The 22,017-nt window shown below is 33.7% G+C and overlaps 1 pseudogene; it reads right to left on the bottom strand.

Moving 5' to 3' along the window:
* Positions 1-17,421: 17,421 nt before the first annotated feature.
* Positions 17,422-19,243, bottom strand: LOC149793722 (microfibril-associated glycoprotein 4 pseudogene; annotated as a pseudogene).
* Between the last annotated feature and the right edge of the window lie 2,774 nt (positions 19,244-22,017).

The following is a 22,017-nucleotide window of genomic DNA, read 5'->3' as shown; positions in this document are numbered from 1 at the left end:
GAAATAAGTGCTCATATTCAAATAATAACTGTTTAAATTCATTCCTTTATTCTTGTTTCAAATGTGAAAGTTTCTGGTCCACGTTATTCAGAATTTCTGAATTCGAAGATTTGTCACTCGAACATCAGTTGAGTCCCATGATATTCCTTCACTGTTGTCCTCAATGAGTACTAAATTAATTGCACGAATAAACTGGCTATCACTCTCAACATGCTCCTTGAACTTATTTATGTGGCAAAGTTGATTTATTTTTCGCCACCAGGTGTATTTACGATATAATTTAAATTATTTACTTTCTTTTCAACTGCGTTAGGACCATAATACTTGACCTGAAGAGGATTTTGTGGTATGGGCAAGAGTACCAGAACTCTATCACCAGGCTAAAAACTCCTTTTCTTTGTATTTTCATCATACCTTGATTTCATTTTTGACTAACTAGATTGCAGATTAGTTCTTGCAACCTTACAAACCTTTGACAACTTATACATAAAATTGAAAACATAATCGAGAAGATTCGATTCCGGTATCTTCATTAGAAAGAAGTTTTTTTATCAACTTCAGTGGTCCACGCACAGCATGTCCAAAAACTAGTTAAAAGGGAATGAAGCCTAGAGATTCTTGAACTGATTCTCTAACAGCCAACAAAAGTAATGAATGCCTTCATCATAATCTTTACCAGTATCGAAACAATATGACCGTATCATATTTTTAATGTTTTCTAAAGCCCCCTGGCCCTCAGGGTGATAGGCAGACTATTTGAATTGTTGGATGCTTAATTTGTACATATCTTGCTGAAATATTCCAGACATAAAATTTGACCCTTGATCAGACTGGACAGATTTGGGAAGGCCAAACTGAGTATAATAAACGTTATCATTGCTTTTACAGTTGTTTTAGCTTTAATATTCCTTAAAGTAATTGCCTCTATAAACCTTGTTGACGCACACATTATGGTCAACAAGCATTAGTTACCTCACTTGGCCACAACTATAGGACCGATACAATCTACGATCATTCTGATAAATCGTTCGTCAAATACAGGAATAGGTTGCAGATGAGCCTTAGGTATCTTCTGATTGTGATTCTCTACCATTTGACAAATATGACAAGATCTGCAGCATTTACAAACATCAATTTTAATTTATAGCGAAAAGAAGTGAGTCAAGATCTTGTGATAAGCCTTATGAATCCCTAAATGACCAGCCAAACTAGTTTCATGGGCGGGACTAATAATTTCCTGTCTCTACGTTTTCGGAACTACAACTTGACAGTTCACTTACCACTCATCACCAGCAGATACCTCTGGATATCTCCATTTTCTCATAAGATTCCCCTTTGTAATGAAATAAAAAACAGGTCCTTCTGTGCCTTCAGTTTCACTAATTGCCCTTTAAAAGAAACAAGAGATCTCATGACCTTTTCGCTGTTGGACGACAAGTGATTTTCGTTTGTGACATTGATTAGAATCAAGAGAATGAGTAGTTAAGACAAGATCATTGTGATCAATACATTTTGATTGATCTAAACAATGAGCGAAAGTGACATTATCAAAATCCTTACCAATACATGTGTCAGCTAAAGGAATGCATTCCTGATCAACATCATTCGCAAAGGCTTTCCTTGCCATAGCTCTAGTAACTGCACAAGCTGGGTATAAATCAGAGAATTCTTTTTCACTAGGATAGACTTTCTGATCCAAACAAGGCTTGTCAGTTAGAAGTGGATTAACCACAATCTTATCTCTACATAGGTTGTTGCCTAGTAGTAAATGAATGCCCTCAACAGGTAAAACAATCACTGTTCCGACTGTCAAGTGTCCTGAAACTAAGTCCGATGACAAATTTGCACAATTGAAAGGAATATTAACAAAGCCGCACTCTACTCCCTGAATAAGAATACCCTAATTTAAGAAGACTTCTCAGAAAAAAGCAAAGTAACTGATAATAAAAGACTCTGAGAAGCTCCTGTGTCTCTTAAATTTGATTAATGAGAGGATTTGCCGAATCATGCATGAGCGATATAGAACCGTCCGATATGAATGGTTCATAATTCTCCATAATAAAATCAGACTGGGATTCTCAGACCCAACTAATGTGTTACTTTTAATAAATGACCGTGACCTAGACCTCTTAGAACTAAGATCATTTGGAATAGGTCAGCATTGATTCTGATTCTTTTTTTTTTCAATTTGTAGCAATCAGAAATAACGTTTCCTTTCTTCTTGCAATAGGTAGACGTAGGAAGAGATAAAAACTTCTGATCATTCGTATCAGAATCTTGATTTCTAAACGTTGTGCCAGTTTGAAATTTGGAAGAGTTTATAGTTGGTTGAAATTCTTTTTTACCAAACGACCTCTCAGTGGGAGACTCACTCACAAATAAAACTTTATCAGCTAAAGAATACTCGCCAGCAGTACGAGCAGCATTTTCCAAAGTTTCGATATTATGCTCATCAAGATAATTCTTAATTTCACTACATCCATAGTTTTTGAACTCTTCAAGTAATGCAAGTTGTCTGTGATTTTCAAAATATTTGTCAACTTTTTTGGCTAAGCATCATCTATCAAATAATTGTTCCTTTTCTATTTCAAATTCGACATGATTTTGTCAAGCTTCTTTGTTCAAGTTTCTAAGCTTTTGCCGATAAGCCTCAGGGTCTAACTCGTAACCATTTATGATGCATACCTAACCAAATCGTAGTCAGCCCTCTGCTGTACTGACAGGGATACGTAAGTATATCCAGCTTTGCCAGAAAGTGTACTCTGTAATAATTGAGTCCGATGCTCCCTTAAGCAGATTTTCAACAATTTAAAAAAAATATTGATATACTTCGTTTTCTCTAAAAGTGGTTACTAACATTATATTCTTTGTAACCTCAAAACATGAATTAGTATCTAAAATGAAAATGTGCTTTTCTTTTGCCAGCTCTAAATCTTTTAACCTAAACTGATATTCCCTTTCCTCCTTCTCTCCTCGCACTTGCATCTGTCTGTCTGTCTCTCCTCTTTCTTAAGTTGCAACTGCATTTGTTTCTTTTCTTTCTATACTGTATTTGTTCTTCCCTTTTTCTTTCTGCAGTTCAAGCTTTCTTACTTTAATTCCATCATGTTAATTTTAATTCCTATACTGTTATGTCATCTGATACAGACTTACTGAGCAAAGCCAGAACACATTTGTTCAAAACATTCTTTTCCACCAAATATGTGGCCAAAATATTCTCTTTTTTCTTAATTTGTTAAAGAAGGTTTTGTGTCAGAAAGATCATATTTTCTGGCAAGCTGAATCAATAAATCTTTTTTTCAAACAGTCTAACTGCTTCCGGATAGAATTTGAAAGAACGATCTCCACTACTGAGGACATTGTAAAGAAAGCATGTTGATTTCACTAAAGATTTATAAAATGTGAAATCAAATGTGAAATAATACTTGGGATTTAAAACTTTAGAACCTAGGAGAATTAAAAATTCGAAAACAATAATACTTGGGATTTAAAACTTTAGAACCTAGGAGAATTAAAAATTCGAAAACAAAGTTTTGTTAAATATTTTAGCAAATTCCTATCCCGAACGAGCACCCCAATATTCTGTTATGAGTCTTTGCTCTTAAAAAAGTAACATAAAAGAGTGAAGACAACAATCTTTGCAAAATTTAACAAATAATTTATCTCCTAGAATATAAGTGAACAAAAGAGGAGAAAAAGAACTTACGGTATTGTGAAATAATTTAAAATATTTCCAAGAATTAAAATAAATTCTTTCAATGAAACGTCCTAAGCCAATTACAGTTCAAATCCCGATGAAAATCCAAGATCGAAGGCGATGACGTCTGTAATAGTCAGCGTTGTACTGGTTTGTCAACAGTCTCTTGTTCACTCACAGAAAATATTATTCCAGTTTTTGTATTCCATAAAAATGCCAGTAAATGTCGATCCCCTAGAATTACCAGAGCACTTTTGTATTTCCGGGGAAAACAATCGCTTGAAATTCAATAATATTAAGGAACAAAAAAGTTTTCAAAACTTTACACAAAATAAACAACTTGTCGTCTCAAGTGTTGAGGCACGACTGATAGAATTCTTATCATAGCATCAGTTATAAGACTAACTAAAACGCAAAAGAGATTTCGAGATGGTAGTCAAGAGTTCATCCTTCTGGGAAAAAAAGAAGTTTGCCACGTAGTCCAAGGTATAATCTTGACTCAACTTAATGAATCTTACACTGAGAAGGTAATAATAACAAAAACGTTATTTACTAAAATAGTCACTGATTTTGAAACAAGGTCAGAAACTAGATATAATATTTCTATTATTAGTTGTTTACATCCAAAATAAAGAACATTTTAAAAAACCAGTCAGGTCAAAGAGAAATGAACTCTATTCTGGACAATATCAAATGCAGTAACAATATTACATTACAATAGCATATAATGGAATTAAATAAAATGTAAAACTCACAAATAAATAATTAAATTAAATATACATAACAGTTAATTGGGTTAAGGTGTATTTACCAATTATATGCATTAACTTGTATTCCCGATAAACAGAAGGCGACCAAATGTTTAGTTTAATAAACTGAAGTATTATTTGGGAGAAAGGGCTTTGCAACCCGAACAAATGCTGAAATATTGCAGATATAAATATTTTATATAATATATTGTACATATTATCTGATTATTCCAAAATTTGCAGTTTCTGTTTGCTTTTTATATGTTAATAGCGTCTTCACCGTCTGATCGAAAGACCTAGTTATCAATTAAATTCAAAGAATGTTTTGTGAAATATTTTCGTCAGTGTTGTACATCTTTATCTCATTAAATATTTTCTGCAGTGAATCAGATATCTGGATCGTGAAACTGTAAATATTGGTTGTAAACAGTTTTAAAAACTTTTGTAAAATATTATTTAATTATCCCAAAGTTAAATATTTACATCCGTTTGTCAAAATGAATTAATTGAATGAGAAGTTCACCTCGACCCTCCTTAATGTTTATCAAAATTTTTATGCGCATGTTTTCCTTTTGTGTTTGACCACAGATTTTTGTTCATGTGATTTGAGTACTGAAAATGCTTGTGATTGTGAACCGGAAAATAAATAAAAAATTCTGTTTCACTTTCCGCTTATTGTACTATTTTCAGTCATTGACGTTTTCTATCAGTTATTAGAGGAACAACGTGAATTACATATATAAATAAATAAATCGTTCGAGAACTTCAAACACTTAACGAATTAATTTCTTTTAGCAGCCAGTGGATAATGGAAAAAGCAACTAAGTGTCAACATGCTTAAGGAAAACATTTTCCTATGATAAAGCAAGCGATAATCATTGCAATTCTTAAAATACTGTAAACTAATCCATGCCAAAAGAAAGCTTTTAGCGTTCGAATTATTATAAGCATTGTAAATAGTAGTCGAATATCTTCGCCTAAGCCTGAAAATCTGTTTTGTGTTTCAGTGTTGTAGATAAATCCTCTTTAGGCCTGTTGCAGTCAGATTCATCTACATTTCACACAGTTAATATGTTTATGACATTTCTCATTGCTGTGCAGTTGGATATAAAGGAAGTAACCGATCAAACATTGTAGAAATCCTTTAATCTTACGTGCGGACAATTCATTATATCACAGTTAAATACATTAAATTAAAACAGCCCAAGTATTGATCAAACGTTTTCCGTATGATGTTGCAGTGAGGGAACATTATTATTCTAAGCACACAGTGGTACAAGTTTAAGGAATATAGCAAGTATCTACAAAGTTTTAGTTTAAAGAATCAATTAATATCAAAATATACCACCATTAAAATTAGCGATGAACTTCAGCATTGTTGAAGCCTCTGAAATTGGGGTAGACATCGCTGCGAGATAATCGATACCTCTCTCTGGTAATCAAAGATGGGAAGGAAGAAAACTATACTTGCGTATTCGAAATTGAAGAATATGAGAAGCACAACAGATTCTTAATGATACAATCCATACAGGGACATATATATCATGAATCTAATTTATTCATAGTTAGCAAATTTATTAGCATAGCAAAATAGGCAACATGAACAATCACAATGGATAAGTACTGACAACAGTATCGATTCACGCATGGAGGATCAAACTTTAACTCACAGTACAGTAGCATTCTTTGGCAGTTTGCATAAACCAGTATTTGCATTTATCGATTTTATACAAATGTAACTAATAGTTTGTTGAATACGCAACTCTTGGATTTAAGCAATGAAATTAAATTACATGCGAGAGATTAGAAGTTTATTAATTCTCATTAAACATTAGTAATGATGTAGTTAACAATGTAGTCAAATTGTGTTGATGGTATCTGCAATGTGGGTTTAGAAATTTGCTGGTTTATTTTTAGGATACATACATTGGATTTGGTGGGAAACAATTATGCATAATGCTCGTCCTAAATCTATTATGAAATATACAAGTTTAACTTTGCCAAAATGTGAGCAGCGTGTGGATATAAAATTATTGAAGTTTAAAATCTAATAGATTAAGAACCTTGCATAGGAAAAGACAGTAACGACTTATAAAATGTTTTCGTAGATGTTAAAACGGGGCTAAAAATACGGTGGACCCATCAATACCGTTTAAGTTTGCAGTATGGCAAACAGTGTACCACCAACCATCTTTGAACGATTCGGCACAATATAGACTATAGTTGTCTTTGTCCCAATCGTTGGGTGTAAACGTATATCTTGAATCACTTCTTAGGGAATACCCAGCAGTTCCATGATAGCCTCCCACCGTCAGGTTGCATCCGATATTCTCATCCCCTACATAGAAGTACTGTATGAGGCGTAGGTCTTGTTTATGTCTCAAAGAGGCAACTCTGTACGCAGTTGGTAGTTGCCCTTCTCCGTGAGAAAATGGATATTATCATTTCCGACCCTGAAGTTTCCACTCAAGTTTTTAAATTTTATTAAGTTTTAGGTTTAATCTTCGCGTTTTATAATCCAAATAATGCCACCTTTAACTTTTTCTAACTGTCCATTTTATGATTTCTAAAAGGAAGTTTGCGTCCTGCCACTATTGCATGTTATCATTTACATCTTTGATGCATTTTCTGATTGACATTCTGTCTCGCAAGCTTACCTTCACAAATTCTCTTATACATTTTGCTTCAAAACCAGTTATTTCTGGTCCAAATCTTGAGCATTTTACAAATTTATTAATGCTTTGTCTATATTGCCTTAGATTTGCGTATGCCACATTTTACAGACGAGTGTATCTCTGTTAAAAGCTGAATATTGGTCTTATGACCAAGTAGTGTATTCAATGTTCAAATCCAAACGTATGATAACTTACAAGAGATCGTCAAGTGAAAAGTCACGGAACCATCTATAGCACATACATGCCTAAATGGCAGGTCAGATAACAAAGCACCCACATACAGGAAAACACAGAAAGAGGGGATGTGAATAAATAATCATTATGAAGGTACTACATTGGGACGGCGTGCCGATGTTACTAAGCATATGCGAGTCTATCAAACCATAAGGGGCACACCTTCCAGTTTCGACTTACAGAATACGTTTCTAGCCGAAAGAAAGCCTCGATAAGACCATTCTCAACGTAAAATTAATGGTTTAAGCACATAGACGTTATACAAAGTTTATCGAGAGATCTGAGAAGAAATCAACAAGACTAATTAGCCTTCAAACTACATGAGACTAACTGGTTATCATTGATTTGGAGTAATCTTTCAGTCAGGAATTTCTGTTATATACCATGATTCCTGTGATATATATAACAACTGATGAATTTGATTCGACAACAATTATTAGTAGTTTCAAAATTATACAACTACTTTTAGACACGTCATTAGAATGTTAGAAATAGTTTGTTCCCTTGATTAAATCCATTTAATAACATCAATACAATATATGTGAAATCAGTGACACCACCAATATGATCCGATGTGTAGGTAAATCTTGGATATATTCATAAAGCCACCAACCAGAAGTTCACTACACAGGGCGTGTTAATGGTATCGACTAGGGTTTTGTATTGTGGATGTTACTATTCGCATACGCCCGGATATGTTTCCATTACTGAGATTATTATTTGCCTACAATGTAAGAATATTAGCCCATCTAAGGTAAAACTGTTCGCACATCTAAGGTCAACCACTTCAAATAATATAGCAATGGACCATCAGTATTAAATTACAAAATACATCCTTACCGTCCTGTGAATCTGCACGTTAACTTTAATTCTCCGTAGATACCATGGGCAGCCAATATTACTGAAGTCGACAATTTCCCACAACACAATAATGTAAACTAAATGTTAAATTCCAGCTTGTCCCAGTAAATGTTTCACCGTATTTTAGAACGATGCCCAGGTCTTCCATGAGATGTCTTCATGCACACCTTTGAAGATATCTTGCTTTGTTAATTTTAGCTAATTTGTTTTTAAATGTGCATAAAATTTGATCCGTCTGCTACATGTCTCATACCTTAAAACCGTCTGTCTCTTATTGCTGGGTCTATGCGGGGCATATTTAGATTTGATGAGTTATTCTTCATCCCATTTGTGGTAACTTGATGTGTTCGACAGATGACTTTACATTAAATTTTTTTACGCTGAAAGAGTGGACCAATTCTAATTTGACAACTTCTTAATATACCAGATCGTTTAAAAGAAAAAAAAGATTTGCTCAAGAAATCTGGTTAAAGGTATTTTATGCTTTTGTTTGTCTAGTCACAGTTGTGTGAAGGGCAATGAAAGGGTTGACAAAACAACCGAAGATGCCATGTGGTGACAGTTTTGCATACTCTGACTTCAAATAGTATATAAATCGACATCTTTGGGCACACATACCTGTCTCATGCATTACTCCTCGTGTGTGAACCTCGAATGGAGTGCACATTATGCTAGTGTCTACTGACAGTGGAACATATTCTTGTCAAGAGCCCATCTGAGACAAATATTTGTAATGCAAACACAGTTAAGGAACTTCACGATGATGTACTACCATATACAAGGTTGGACTCCTAGAGAGAACGTGGTTCATATATCAGCAATTAACAACGAATGGTGTAAGGAGTTTACGTTTGTTAACTTTTGTTTTCTTTTAACCACAATTTTCGGAGTTGTAACATCTTTGTATTTTATCTTTAACTTAGTACACCAATAATTATAATTTACATTTTAGAACGGTACTTTTTAGTCGAAGGCATATATTCACTGTTAAAGTTGACTACATTTAACGTTCATATTTTCATTCTATCTAACATATGCAAAATGCTTATTCCTCTGATAAGTAACTTTTACTCTCATTCTTGCAATCCACAATTAAGAGTATTGGCAATGTAGAATATAATGGTTTTACATATGGTATTCTTTGTCATTTGTATATATTTTAATCACATATAGAGAGCATTCTGTTGTTACGTACTAGTAGGAATGTTAGCAATGATCTTCATTCTTTTTAAGACGTATTGTTAAAATAACAGGTACACTGTTTGAAGTAGAACACTAAATTAAATTGATGAACTCTGCAGAGAATCAGATTATGAAATAAGTGATGATTCTTTTACGTAGGTATATGCAAAAGATATATATACAATAGTTAAATATTCATCAAATACAAAAGTTCATCAGCAATGTAGCTGATTCCACAAGCATGATGGTACACACACTTAGAGATTTTGTTCAATAGATACACAATTTGGGATATATCTGAACAACTATTAAGAGATGAGTGTGACAATAGCTCCCATAACCACTGTAAAATATATGACTAAATCAACAGCTGCTACAATCAGTAGATCGTGGAGAAATAAATGAAGGTAGATGACCATCAATGATAAAGGAGTTTGGATTGGCATTGTTCTGTACACTGAATTTGTAGGCGGGATTAACCCAACTTTAAACGAAACACATGACATCTTTACATGATACTAACATTTTTCGTTTTGAAATATAAAGATCAGATTGGTTCCATGTGGATAGTCAAATTTCCCCATTGGTTTTAATATTTAGTCTGGTGTTCTGTCATAAGATCTTCGTCTGAATGCTAATCTTGCTTTCGTAAAAAGAAAGCACCATTATTATTGCTACTGTGTTTTTTTACACAGAAAGAAACAGTCTGACTTTTTTGAAGAAAAAAAAAACATACTTTATTTCTAAATAGTACACCTAAGACACAAATTGCATAAGATGTCACACTTTGATTTAACCTCGCAATATCATTTTCTGTGAGTTTTTCACCATCGTGTAACTATCTTGCACATATCTGCCTCATGTTGTTTCATTTTTTCTGACAGAGTACTAGTTCTGTAATATCTGGAAATACCATCATTGAGGTTCACAACTTTTTTCTTTGTAAGCCAAATGCTTTGCAGCATAGTCGTTTAGTTCTCCTTTATTCTAGTAATATATGTCAACGTTTGCGACTTTTGTAATTTTGCCCTTTTAATATCCCCACTGCTGATGGGGAAATGTTAAAATTGTTACATCTGATGCTACAGTGTTTCATTAATGAACTTTTAAAGATATATTACAATCAAATAATTAACTGCTGAAGATAAATCGTAAACCTGGAAAGCCTGATTACTAGAATATCCTTCGAGTATATTTTGCCATCCAAAACAAATAGCTTGTGATAATTGTATTCTTATCTCTTAATGGATTCATGAATGTCAAATATCAAGGTATTACTATCTAAAGTGATTAATAGTTTGAATGCGAAACAGAGTTTAAGCCTAATAAGTAGTGAATCCTGTATTAAATGCCCTGCCGGTATTAGGATGAATAAGATAGCTTAATACATTATCCGAGCTTGGACACGGTATTATACTCAGCGATTGGCAAAGTATTTTGTGTTATGTACCAAGTTTGCAGTACTTGTATTGTATTTCCTACTGTTGACTGCTATCAGAAGCACTTCAAATTAAAATCTTATGCATCAAAGCAGTTTGCATCAATATACAGCGGAATTGTTTTGAGTGGTTTTTTTTCTGAATCCTAACTAATTAAACTATGCTCATTACATGTTACTGGCGCACTCTGTTTGTGTGTGATAACCTTTATATGTAACTGGATTTTCTCGCGCTCATGCATTGATACTCTTGTCGCTGCTTGTCCCCTTTCACGTGTACTTATCTGTTGATTTTCCTCTATTCTTTTAATTTTCATTACTGTACTGTAATGAGAACATTATCTAGTTTCTTTTATACAACATTTGCAATTGTAATATTTTACATTTTATGTTCTTTTTAATTTCTCCTATTAAGTGCTGAAAACTGGCGTTAAATTGTACAATAACTTTTGTTTTTCATTTATTGTAGTACATATTAATTTCTATTGCTGATATAAGTCCAATGAAAGCTGTGTAAGACTTTACAGTTCAAAATACTGTGAGCGCTGAATTGCTTACTTATTTGAATAGATGCAGTGGGAATGAACTTCATATTTTCCAATCTTATCTCTTTTTAGTTTTTCAGCGATGTGATGTATGAGACTACTTTGAAAATTGCCAACATGGTTGTCATCAACGTATGTTTTTCATGTGTGTCGTTTTGTTTTCTACCTTCTTGTTTTTGGATATTCTTTCGTCCATTCTTTTTTAACACAATTAATTGATACAAGTCTACGTGTTGTCTATTTTTCCACTCCTTGATCATCTAATTCGCAGCTTTAACCAAGTTCTAATCTTCCAAAACATCTTCGTGTTCCTGCTCCTTTGTACTTTTAGGTATATATTTTTCTTTAATCATCTCCAGACTTGCGTATTTAATTAATGGCATAATTTCTTCATCTGGTTCCCAACAATTGAACGGTAGATGATATCCTTCCGATTTCACCAGTGTATCATGGTTCGTATTTCCAAGTTCTAAGTTATGAATAATGGTGATTTAAAACCACTTTTCAAGCTATTTATCCTTTTAATTGTCTGCCACCAAGAAATGGTAAAAGCTTAGCAGTGTTTTTACGAAATATTTGGACGAATTCTCTTTATGTAAACAATGATCTGAAATGAAATATTCTTGACTAATAAACCAACAGTGTATTACTGCGAGATCCTTGTGAGCGACAGAAAGTCGGTTTGTATGAATCATTTGCATAATACGTAAGTAATAAGTAGCAGTTTCTTACAACTATCAGGTAAATCTTGACCTTTGCACGTGTAACACATAAGAGGTAATTTTTGCGGCGTTTGGTAAGACTGATTCGTTTGTGTGGGACATTGTCTCACACCAGTGGCATCTGGATGTTCTCAAAAAACTATTTTGTAGAGAAAGTTCAGGACTTAATTCTTTATTAGTTAAGTGCTGATCTGGGTGAGGGGGCTGAGCGTGCACCCGCTACCCTCACCATCCCCAACAATGACCGCGACACACCTGTGCTGTTTCCTAGAGTAAATTTCCTTCACGCTTTAAAAAACACCTAAAATACAGAAGCTCCCGGGGTCTTAGCCTCTTGGGTCCTTACGATAAATTCGGTAACACTTGCCCTTGGTCAACTTATTTTCGCTTCCGCATTAATGACAATGAGTTACAGATGCTGGACGAACTACTTATATCCATCAGCATATTGTATGCGACATAGCACCATGTGGGGACATGGCAGTAGGCATTGAAGATACATAGCTCCCATGGATATAATTAACTAAATTAGTCTTGCAAGGCTATGGATTATGCGTTTGGCTAAAGAAGCCTTAAAACACACTCACACAGAAGTGAAAGCAAGTAAAACGAACATCCCTGCCCTTCTTATTTATGTAGTCCCAAGTTGTATCCATCATTATTTGAAATACATTTTACTCAGTAATTGAAATTTCGGTTTGATCAGAAGTGTAATTTGTGAACTAATATGAAGTCCATATCATGTAATCTAATCAGGGCATGTGTCCAGCATATTTCCTCTTTGTGCATTGTACAGGTTACTTACCTTTCTGTCAATGGTTTCCTCCTCCATACCAAGCACGATGTCTAGATGAACAAATGTATCTTTCGAAGCGTAAAAGTGAGTTCAAAGATAAATTTTTCAATATTGCAACATGAGAACATGAGAAGAAAAGAACAAAGCATAAAGGCCATATGTTTTATGCAAATTGCTCCATTCTTATTTATCCATCTTCTGTTTAACTGACAATCATATTACACAACACCGACAAAAACATGCACATATTATATTAGTTTATCTGAATTTTGTCTTTATGCAAAGATTATATCAGCACTTATTTCTATTGAACAGAAAAGAGATTGTACTCAATATATTTTGTGTATAATAATGATAAATTAAATGTAAAACATTGAGCACAGAAAGCATTTTTATTTTGCAGAATGGTTCAGTTAAAATATTTCTGAACAGAAAACCCTGTTAGGAGAGTTCATAAAAAGTTGGGGAAAGCTGTCGGTTCCCATCTTTAACTTCCAGATAAATAGAGAACTGCAGCTCCTCCCTACCTTCCAAGTATAATAGTGTGATGTTTGAGGAGATATCAAGCAGTGATTATTGTTTTTGCGTCTGTGAAAACATAATTATGTTCAATTATTATGATATAAAAGACCAACCGTCTTTTGAGCCCATTCGATGCAGTTGGGTATTTGTTTTTGCAAATGATAGTATATCTTTATGATCTTAGAAAGTTGCAGGTATGAAAGGAATACGATAGGGGCCAACATTCGGCAGCTTGTCATGCCCGCTGACATGGTTTCGACATTATCTGCTATCAGAAGGCAAAACAATAACGATAACAAGACTGTATAGATAGCCGTCATGGCAACCAAGTTGATGATCGTGTTGTCTTTTGTGACTATATGCAAATTATAGAAGTCTTTTAATGAAAACTATGTCAAAACGGCATTATTTAAGCGGAGTAGCGGTTATACTATTTTCAATATGAACGCCATTTTCAATGTAATATTGGCGCATTGTTGAGACAGGAGGATCTACAAGTCACGAAGTCTTTTAGTAATAACGACTCTTCGATATGACAATCAATTCAGTTTGTATTGATATCAATACTTTTCAAGAGGTCTACCACGGTAACAATCTCAAATGTATTTTTGGCACCTTATAAACTAAGGACAATCTACTTTTTATAAAATGTTCTTTAGTGCGAATCCCGAGTCAGTGTGCTACCGTGTTTAAAAGTAGAGACAGGACGATCTTCAACATCGTCACATCATTTTCAATGAAAAGGAACTATATACCACAATAAAACTGAAAGTCCTTTCATTACTTTGGTGCAAGCAGTTTATGAGCAATAACAGTAACAAACAAAACTGGTAGCGGTCCACGGACTGAAGTCCATCAGGTAAGCACTTATGAATTTCAACCAGTAGCTGGAAAATATATAATTTAAGATTCGGAAACCTTTGTTTTTGATGAAGTGGTTCAATAATAAACAATATGGCCCAAACAGATTTCAGGTTTCATGAGAAAGTAATGCAGGAGACCGAATTCGATGATTTCACCGTTAACACGTGTTTCCATCCCAAAATAATTTTGTTTTGCATCCAGGAAACTGTGACCAAACAATACTTTGAAAACAATACTGTTGAAACTAAAATTCACTGCAAACTAACGCAATTGAATGGAGAAATCGTAGAGTAATTTGTCTTTAAAATAATTGATTGACAACTAATGGGGCGGGACAAAGAAATGAGATATCAACACCACTCATGCCTTCCATACGGTCTTTTTTCTGATAAAATCAGAAATTCAAAAGGATAATTTCCTTCATCTTAAAATGTAACTATTAGATGGGCCTCTTTTAACTGGGAACGTTCGTTAACTATCATTCTTCTTTTACAGCTCATATGTTGAATAGTAAACATTCTGCTAAATGTCTTCTTGCATCAGAAGAAGATGCTAAAAACGACGCTAGGAGTGAAATAAGGTCTTACATAAGCTTAGTTGAAGGGGAATTTAGCATGAAATATAACAATTTTCAATGCTTAAAGTTCATACCATGTAACATCCTCTAGTATTCAGCAGGACCCTTTTCAAACTCTCTTTATGTTTGTAACTGGCCATCACAACGGCTCAGATAGGTTACCCATAGGCTTGGCGTTCAGTTTCAGATTAATCTTGTCTATAATCGATCAGTTACTTAATTTTGCTTCTAATGTATTTACAGTCATACCTTGGTAGAATTTTACAATATATGCAGATCAAAGAAAATTGTTTAAAATCTAAGTTTCTGTTTTTCAAAATGAATGGATCTTCATCGGGCAGAAGCAATTTACGTTCAGGGATTCCTTTTCTCTTTTAGAAATAAACGTGAAAATTTTAAACTGATTTTACCAACTCTGCTGTGTGTTGGTTTATCAATTGTCAGCATGAAATACGACTTAAATATGTTCATATCCACACTATCCAGTGAAGCCAACTCTGACAACATGTCATATGGTACTGTCATCGTATCTTTTAGTGCATTCATCACCTTCAAATTTTCACGTGCAGTTTCAGAAGTGTTCAGTGGTCTGTATGCACTTCATTGTAGTAAACTTTTATCTCGTGAAATTCCTTTAATTGTTTATTATTATCTCGCTAACGTCCATTACTTCCTTAATTTGGTTAAGGCGCATTAACCTATTTAATACGTTAAATTAAATTCATTGATAAATGGAAAGCGATGTACTCCTTAATGTCTTTAATTTCAAGTTCAAATGTGGAGGAAAAGTGTTTAGTAAGCCAAACAAATGCTGAAATATTGTACACATAAATATTGTACATATGATCTAATTGTTCTAACCTCTCAAGTCAGACTGTGTTTAATAGCTATTAACAGCATCATCACTGCCAAATTCCAAGATGTAGTTACAAAATATATTTAAAGGATGTTTGTTAACTATTTGCGAAATGTAGTACATCTTCGTCTTATTAAATAGTTTTCCAATGTCTCATTTAAACGGAGTATTATACGGATGTGCTGTAAAGTGAATTGCAATTAATTTTAGAAACCTTTAGTTTGTTTGTTAATTATCGCAAAATTTCACACTTTAAATATTTTTCTCCTAATGATTAAGGGTTTATCGAATTTGTTATGTGCATGTGCATGCAATTTTGCATGTGGTTTGAGTAGTGAAAATGTTTGTAGTTTTCAACAAGAAATAATTAGAAATTGCTGGTTTAATTTTCCTCTTATTGCAATATTTTATCATAGTTTCAATAACTGCCTCTTTTCAAAAGTTATTAGAGGTTCGATGTGATTTAGATATATAAATAAATGCGTTAATAGAAAAATGCCAAAACCTATTGAACCTATTATATTTTAGTAACCCGTAGATATCGCAAAAGCAGCTAATTGACAATAAGCTGAGGAAATTCATTTCTCTAATACTAACGCAAACAATAAGCTCTACAATTATTGCAATAACTGTAAATAATCGTTCGAATTCTTATAAGTACTGTAAATCTTCACCGAATAGTTTCTACTAAACCTGAAAATCTGCACGGTGTGTGTTTTGTGTTTCAGCGTTGTACATAGCTCCCTCGTACGCCTCTCATAATACATTTAATTGCTTCTCCCACGTGCATGGCATTCCTTTGTGATGACATCATTTTGAAGTTCGCTGTGAATTAAGCAACGGATCAAACAGTGTAGAATACCTAAAGCATTCTATGCAGACTATTTGTTGTGTATAGTTACATACATTAAACGAAAACCACCCCAGTTTTGATCTGACGTTTTTATCACATTATTCTGTTACACGGGACCACAATTATTTTTTTCACTCTGGGATGAAAACTTAAGGAATACATCAAGTATGGACAAAGATTTAGTTGAAGGCATCAACTAATGTTGAAATACTTGACACTCAAAAATAACAATGTACATCCGAGTAGTTGAAGCCGCTAAAATTGCCATAGTCATCGCTGCGAGATAAGCGATACCTATGCCTAATCATTCAGGCTGAGCCAAGAAGAAAGTGGTTGAAAATGACTTCGACATACAACCAAGAGGTTGAAGCAGATGGACAAGTGTTAGGATCATTGGAACAAAAGTCTGAAGTGCAAATAATAATTCTTTTCTCGCTTTTTACCCAATAAAATGGTAATAGCAATGTCCAATACAATCACAGTCCCATACCTTCTTCTAGTCCAGTTATATTCGTTCATATGTATGCAATTATATGCATTCATAATGCATATGTGTAATACATTTCTTATTGTCTCCGACCTACATGTATATTATTGTATTTTGCAAGTGCCATAGACTCATATTTTATATTATGGCATAACATTATATAACAATTTGTTTGATAAAGAAAAGTCAAGTTCTCGATATTTCTGACTTTCAGATTGGCAAGGCAAATCTTGTTGGTGAATATTGCGGATTTACGTAATGACTGTGGCTGGTGGCCTGTGTAATTGCGGAATAAATACTCAAGAAGTAAAAGCAGAAGGCTATACTAATACATTCAAAATTAAAGACGACGAGAAAGCAGAACAATGTGCATATATTAATTTTTCAAGTGTATTCGAGGATAGTCGCATTGATACAATCTATACAGAGATATACATGTCATGTATATTTAAACTGTATGTTGCTCGAAAGTTTATTAGGATAGGAAAAAGCAAAATGAACTCAAACATCACAGTGGATAATATAAAACAACTGTATCTATTAAGTCCATGACGAAAAAAAAAACGTTAACTCACTTGGATGACAAAAGCCGCAGTAATATTCTATGGGAAATCTACATCAACCAGCATTAAAAATTACAATTATAGCCTATGGGTTTGTTTAAAATTTAACTATTAGATTTACAACAAGCAAATTAAATTGTATATAATAGTTGCTAATCTCGTTAACTTTCATTGCAATTAAGAAAATAACAAAATTACTTACGTTAAGAATTTTGTTAAATTTTCATTATTGTATCTGCAATGTGAATAAAGAAATGATTCAGTAAATTTCCTAGTGAACTTTGTTTGATTTTGTGCTATACGAAAGTATTCATGTACTACTAACCTTGAAACGATTCTAACAAATATACAAGCTTCTGTTTGCCAAAACATGAGCAGCATCTAAAATTATAAATGTTCAAAATCTGATAGATTCAGAAAAATGTATTGTACAAGATAGTCACGACTTTAAAACTATTTAAACTATCAAACAATTCATAAATAGATGTTAAAACTTGACAAAGAAAATATAATGTTAGTAGAGTACAGATATATTGACCTCTGGAGAGTCTGAAACTTGCAGTTATTATAAACATAACAGACAGCTTAAACAGTCAGAATACTAATGAAGCCGAATCGTGCTTTCTATAACTTTCCTTATCTGGTGTAGACGAACATTTTGAGTGTTGTATTTACTGCTTCCGCACTTTCATATCGGCATACACCAACGACGTGTAATGTCCGGTAAATGAAACCCAATCTATTCCTTGCGCATATGCAACGGACCCATAGATACCATTCAAATTTGACTGATGGCAAGCTTTGTACCACCATCCACCTTTATAATCGTTAGCGCAATTTGATACATTAATGTCGTTGTCTTGATCCTTCGTGGTAAACTTAGACCCTGATTGATAACTAAAGGAATCCCCCGCAGTTCCACTATATCCTCCCACCGTGAGGAAGTATCCGCTATTCTCGTCTCCTACTTTGAAAGAACTGTACGTTGCGTATGTCTTGTTTGAGTCCGAAACAGACAAATCTATACGCAGTTGGTAGTTGCCCTGTGCCGTGAGAGCATGGATGTTATCATTTCCAACCCAAAAGTTTCCATTCAAGTCACCAAAGCCCTGCTTGTAATCTGACCAACTGCGATAGAAATCCACGTCCCCGCTGACTCTTCTCTGAATGACCGTCCAACCACCACCGGCCGTATCCATGTCACAGCGTACATAGATTCCTTGTTGAAGCCCGTCTGGATAAATTACATACACTCCGGTTCTAGTATACCCTTCATTGTACAAATCCTGACAGTCTTGTGGTCTTTCCAAGGACCAGCTATCACAGTTGGGATAGTAACTGGGACAAATGGGTCTGATGCCATAATTCCTTACAGGCTGACTGTTACAGTTGCACGTACAATGACAAGAACCAGAATTACTTCTGTCAGTGTCAAGTTGTCGCAGCTGGTACTGACTCCTCTGATCAACAGGGTGAAATGAGTTTTGAAGACGTTCAAAAACTTCGGGGAAAATGTCCTTTTTGTTATGGAAATTTGTCTTTTCTACGGCAGATGTCCAAGCAACAAAGGAAATAAGAAAGGTAAGAATGATAACAGTAACACCTCCCATGGCAACGTCTGAATAAAGATTTCAGCTCAGAGCCCTATGACTTCAGTCGACCCAACTAGATTTTGTTAAGGGAACTTATTTATATATCTTGCGTAAGATACATACCTGTCATCCAGGTGAAAATAACTGAAGCAAGCCATCAAATTCAGTTCTCGATTGGCTGGAAACGCAGTTGGTAGTCTTCAACTCTTACGTACAGATAGTTGCTGAAATTTCGTGTCGTTGATGATCATCATCACGATACTGGCTTCCAGACAGTACATTCCAGCGAGTATTCATAGCGTGATAGGAACATATTGTTCTAAGCATTTTGTCTAAGTGGTTTAGAAAGTCAGTGCATCTTTTGATAGTGTATGAAAATTCCTACAGATGTGTTTGCTTCCACATATATCGATTACTGAGCAGAATGTGGAAGCAATTCGTATCCAGAACTGTCTTAATGAGTATATTCATCATGAGTTCAGTCCTAAGTTGATATATTGTTTCTTTCGTTTACATTATGTTTATAAATCTCCACGAAATAAGAATCCATTCACGCAATATTGTTAAACTACTTAAAGAATGTGCTTACAAATTGATAAAGTTACCCACCACCGAGGTATAACAAGATCACAACACACACGTATATCAAATTATAAATGCTCTTCAAGTTTGACAGTTTGGAGAACATGATTAATCTTTAGACAGACTTTCTCCTTACCACATCTCTCGATACATAACTTTAATTGCTTAATTTATTTTCTTATATATTTTATTACTGTATGTATCGTTTGAGAAACTCGTTTCTTCATATCAGCCAATTTCTTTATGTTTTAAGTGTAAACGTTGCTTTTTATCATGCAAATTATGCCACTTGATTATTAGATTATACTTATTCTCTTAAAATTTTCTAAATCTCCATTTCGTGAATTCTAAGGGGAAAGTTTCCTTCCGGCCACCCCTGCCTTTATATCTTTGATGCGTTTTCTGAGTTCCCAGTTTGTTGCAAATGTGACTGACATTCTTTCTCACAAGCTTGCGCTCGCAAATTCTCTGATGAATTTTACTTCCAACCCATGGTTTTTGGTTTAAATCTATGTGCATCTTACAAATTTATTAATCTTTTTTCTGTATTGCCTTAGATGTACGTATCGCCCGTTGTACAGATTAGGGTTTGTTAAATGCTGTGCATATGTCTAATGCCCATGTATACAACCATCAAACCCAAACAAACGGTAACTTTAAAGAGACCGTCAAGTAAATAGTCATGGAACCATCAAGAGGACATATATGCCTAAGTCGGAGGTCAAATAACAAAGAACCCATATGGGATGGGAAATAATGACCAATACTAATGTACTACGTTGGGAATGCGTGTGAATGGTACAGAAGATATGCAAGTCTAATTAACCCCTAAGAGTCACACCTTACAACTTCAATTAAAAGATTACGTTTATAGCCGAAGAACAACCTATTTAGGACCATTCTGAACGACACAATAATGGTTTAAACATATAGAGGTTATACAAAGTTTATCGAAACATCTGAGAAAAAAATCAAACATACAAATTATCCATACAAACTACATGAGACTAACCCAATATCATAATTATCGAATTATCTTTACGTCAGGTTTTGACGTTATATACCATGTTTCCTGTGCTATATATACCAACTGGTGAATTTCATCAGGCAAATACTATTAGTAGTTAAATATTTATCCACAACACTATCATTTCAATCATGTCCAATTTCCACTTAAAATATTGCTCAAGAAATTAATATAATCAAGTTCTTTACAAACGATCTCTACTAAGAAAGTTTTGAGTGTCATTTACCAACATCACCGTTTTATTTTGCAACAATAGATCCGTGATTGCCTAATGACATAATAGCAATAATCTTGCGATCTTACAGTTTGGAATATATATATATATATATATATATATATATATATATATATATATATATATATATATATATATATATATATATATATATATATATATATATATATATATATATATATATATATATATATATATATATATATATATATATATATATATATATATATATATGTATATATATATATGGAATAGTCAATATCGATTGTAAATGACTACATAGTCGTTTCATCAGGAAACCCATAACACATATTTGAACCACGTACAAGTCTAAAGATGTCATAATATATAAACTATGTATCTTTACGTTTTTCTTTGTCCACGTTCTCATTAGCATTGTCAAAAAATGTTGGCAGTCACTAATAGCGAAGTCTTGTCAGAGGAATTTTGTATTTACACTCTTTTCTCATTGCCTTTGGCATAGGTTCTAGTTCAGTAATATTGAAATACATCTGGCTGTATTGGTTCGAGACAGTGCCCGGAACTTTTACAATTACTCGTGTCCTATTACGACTGACTTTGTACGTGTAACAAAGGAAAATGAAAAGGTACCCTTTTTGTCACATTTGAAATAATCAATTATTTATGTTTCTACTCTATGATTATACCATCAACTCTGTATTCTGTGTCAATGCCATCAACCACATTTCATGCAAATATTGAATTCCTCATCTTGATGTTTATAGTATTGTTATGTATATTTAATTGATATTTGTTTGTTGTTCTTCATGATTATTAGCTATAATTGTATTTTGTATCTGACCTTGTCCAAAATCAATTTCATGCTCTACTCGACCAGTAATTCTTATTTTGGTAAAGCCATCATACATAGCTAATACTTTTATAGGAGTGTGGATTTAATATTAGTATCATTAGCAATAGACGGGAACATATTTATTA

The sequence above is a fragment of the Sinohyriopsis cumingii genome, chromosome 8, assembly GCF_028554795.1.
Source record: "Sinohyriopsis cumingii isolate HCF-2022 chromosome 8, ASM2855479v2, whole genome shotgun sequence".
NCBI classification, from domain to species: Eukaryota; Metazoa; Mollusca; class Bivalvia; order Unionida; family Unionidae; genus Sinohyriopsis; species Sinohyriopsis cumingii.
Note: the sequence above shows the minus strand (reverse complement) of the source record. Positions and strands in the feature narration are given on the sequence as shown.